Here is a 4,249-nt window from a genome sequence, read left to right on the forward strand (position 1 = left end):
GACACAAATGACCTGTACAAAGAACACTATAAAAAACTACTTCAAGAAACCTTAAGAGATCTGCATAAATGGAAGAACATACCATGCTCGCGGTTAGAAAGATTGAACATTGTGAATCAATTATTCCTAAAGCAATCTTTACATTCAATGCACTCCCATTCCAGATTCCATCAACATTCTTCAAGGATATCGAAAAAGCAATCACTAATTTTATATGGAAAGGAAAAAGTCCTTGCACTATCGAACAAGAAGAACTAAGTAGGAGGTCTGACACTCCAGGATCTTAAAACCTACTATACAGCCACAGTAGTCAAAACTGCCAGGTATTTGTACAACGACAGGCACATAGACCAGTTGAATAGAATTGAGAACCCAGAAATAGGTCCCTCGACATCTGGTCAGCTGATCTTCGACAAAGGGATGAAATCCATTAAATGGGTTACAGATTGTCTGTTTAACAAATGGTGCTGGCAAAACTGGATATCCATTTTCAGAACACGAAACAAGATCTGTACTCACACCACACACAAAAACTAACTCCAGAATGATCAAAGACTTAAATGTGAAACCTAAAACTATAAAGTTCCTCAGGGAAAATTTGGGGGCCCTTGTATATGGCATAAATACACTATCAAGTATAACCAAAAATGCACAAACAGTTGAAGATAAACTAGATGAATGAGACCTTCTAAAAATTAAATTTTTATATATGCAGCATAGTGCTTAAGGCATTTGACTGCTAACCAGAAGGCTGGTGGTTCAAACCCACCAGCCACTCCTTGGAAGGAAGGTTGGCAATCTACTTCCGTAGTGATACTGCCTCGGAAACCCAAAGAAGGGTCGCTATGAGTTGGGTCCAACTTGACAGCACACAACAACAACAACAACATGCTTCCAAAGACTTCTCCAAAAGAGAACTTAAAGATTGGGAAAAAATATTCAGCAATGACATTTCTGACAAGGGACTTATCTCTAGAATTTATAGAAAACTCCAACACTTCAACAGCAAAAAGACAAATAATCCAATTTAAAAATGGGCAGAAGACATGAGTAGACACTTCACCAAAAAAGATATTCAGGCAGCAAACAAACACATGAAGAAATGTTCACGACCATTAGCCATTGTTGTTGTTATGTGCCATTGAGTCAGACTGACTCATAGCGACCCCTCCTTGGGTTTCCAAGGCAGTATCACTACGGAAGTAGATTGCCCTATCTTCCTTCCAAGGAGTGGCTGGTGGGTTTGAGCCGCCAGCCTTCTGGTTAGCAGTCAAGTGCCTTAAGCACTACACTACCTGAGCTCCTAATATTATAATTAGTATGTATTAATTATATATTATAATTAATTAATTATAATATTGATTGTAATATTATAATATATATTAATTTTATGTTATATATAATTAATTAATTATGTTAATTGTAATATTACATGCAAGTAAAATATTGCTGTAGATATTTCAAAAATAGTTGCAGCAGTGCATCAACAGGGAATTTCCAGAAATTCAAGCCAGATACAGAAGAGGACATGAAGCAGTAATATCATTGCTCTTATCAGATGGATCTTATCTGAAAGCAGAGAGTACTAGAAAAATATTTACTAGTGTTTTTGACTATGCAAAGGAATTTGTGGAAATCATAAGAAATTATAGACAACATTGCAAAGAATGGAGATTCTGAAACACTTAAATGTGCTCATGCTCAACCTGTACGTACACTAAGAGGCAGTCATTCAAACAAAACAAGGGGATACTATCTATTGAATCAGCTTTCTTTGGAATTGGCACAAATCTGTATCTCTTCCAGTCAATTGGCCATGTAGCTGTCATCCCCATTTCTTAGCATAAAGGAGTGAGTTCTGCCACAATTGTATCCATTTATTGAAATTTCTAAATTGGTATCTTGTCAATTTCTGGACGCTTGTTTTTCACTAATGCCTTCCTTGCAGCTTGAATATCTTCCTTCCATACCATTGGTTTTTGCTTATATCCTACCTCCTAAAATGGTTGACCAATTCTTCTTTGTACAGTGACTCTGTATATTCCTTCCATCTTCTTTTTCTGCTTCCTGCATCATTCAATATTTTGCCCATAAAATTCTTTGCTATTGCAACTTGAGGCTTTAATTTTTTTCTTCAGTTATTTCAGCTTGAGAAATGTCAAGAGTGCTCTTCCCTTCCCCTTTAGCTTTCTAACGCCAATAAATAAATAAATAAATAAACCAAACCGAAATCACTGCCATCAAATAGATTTCAACTCATACCAAACCCCTGTGCGTTTCCCAGGTAGTACATCTTTACAGAAGTAGATTTCCCAGTCTTCCTTCCACAGAGTGGCTGATCGGATTGAACCACCAACCTTCTGGTTAGCACTCAAATGCATTAGGCACTATGCCACATTATAATAATTTACTTTGTCTTCTCAAGTTTCATCAGTTCTTCCTTTCACTTTAGCTATCCTACTTTCAAGAGCAAGTTTCAAAATCTCTTCTGACATTCATTTTTCTCTTTTCTTTCCTTACTTTTAACGACTTCTTCTTCCTTCATGTATGATGTTCTTGATGTCATCCCACAACTCACCTGGTCTTCAGTCATCAGTGTTCAATTCATTGAATCTATTCTTTAGATGTTCTCTAAACAGGTGGGAAATTGGAAATGCTCAACATCATACTTTGGCTCATGTGGGCTTGTTTTAATATTCTTCTGCTTCAACTCGAACTTGCATATGAGCAATTGATGGTACTCCAAGTCAGCTCTGGCCTTTTCCTGACTGATGATAGTGGGTTCTCCATCCTCTCTTTCCACAGATGTAGCCAATTGATTCCTGTTAGGTCCGTGTGTATGGTTATTTTATATTGTTGAAAAAAAGACCAATGAATAGGTCATTGATCTTGCAAAATTTTATTATGTGATCACTGGTATTATTTCTATCACCATGTTTTCCAACTACTGATGCTTCTTCTTTGTTTCTATTTTTTTCATTCCAATCAATAGTAATTTTCAATGCACCTTGATTCCATGTTCAATCGATTTCAGACTGCAGAAGTTGGTAAAATATTCAATTTCTTCATCTGTGGCATTAGTGACTGGTTCACAAATTTGAATAATAGTGATATTAAATAGTCTTCCTTGTAAGTGTATGAATATTATCCTACCACTGACAGCGTTTCACTTCAGGATACATCTTGAAATGTACTTTTCACAGGTAAATCAAGATAAGTCATTATCGTCTATTTTGTAATACACTTGTTTTCTGATGACTAAACACAATTCTGTATTAGGTCAAGTATATTGTCCATTTTTTTTTTGTTGTTTAATCCTCACAACAACCCTATGTGAAAGCCCTATTATTACCTCAAATTTGTATGTGAGGAAAAAGAAGCTTGGGAGGTGTAACCTGACCATGGTCACACAAGAGGTAAAAAGTGAGGGTGAGTTCAAACCTAACTTTACTCAGTCACCATACTGCTGACCAGTGGGCCCAAGTGTGACTTTTTCTCCCTGATGAATTTCAGCTCTGCCCTCTGACACCTTAGCTAATTACCTATCCAGGATAACCTTGAGCCAGCCCTTCCCCCAGAGAGCTCATGAATTCTCTGAGTTGAAATTCTTATATTTAAACACTGCCTCATCTTGCTGTCAGAGACACCCTGGATCTGAGATGAGCTTTCAATGTCAGCTTCAATGAGATGATCACCAGATAAGGTTTGTTTGTCTAATGTCTCTCTTGAGCTGCAGAATACAAAGGGAAAAGTAGAAGAATCAGAATTCCCAAGAGGTGGCAAGGACTGGACTCACACACAATGACAAGGTAACCCAAAACTGGAGAAAGAAGTCCATTGTTCCTAGATTCATGCACAGAGGCAGAAGAGTTGGGGGGGAAAATAAATCACAATGCTTTTTATTCGATGTTGTTATTTTTGTTGTGTGTCCTCAAGTGGATTCTGACTTAGTGACAGAGTATAACTGCTAGATTTGTTGTTGTAGTTATGTGCCGTTGAGTCGGCCCCGACTCATAACGACCCCTCCTTGGGTTTCCGAGGCAGTATCACTATGGAAGTAGGATTGCCCAACCTTCCTTCCAAGGAGTGGCTAGTGGATTTGAACCGCCAGCCTTCTGGTTAGCAGTCAAGTGCTTTAGCCACTATGCTACCAGAGCTCCTAGATAGGGATTCCTAAACTGTAACTTTTACGGGAGCAGATTAGGTCTTTTCTTCCATTGACCTTTCAATTACCAACTGAGCACTTAAC

This window comes from Orycteropus afer, unplaced genomic scaffold, assembly GCF_000298275.1.
Source record: "Orycteropus afer afer isolate SDZICR_OR568_19922 unplaced genomic scaffold, OryAfe1.0 scaffold00672, whole genome shotgun sequence".
Taxonomy (NCBI): domain Eukaryota; kingdom Metazoa; phylum Chordata; class Mammalia; order Tubulidentata; family Orycteropodidae; genus Orycteropus; species Orycteropus afer.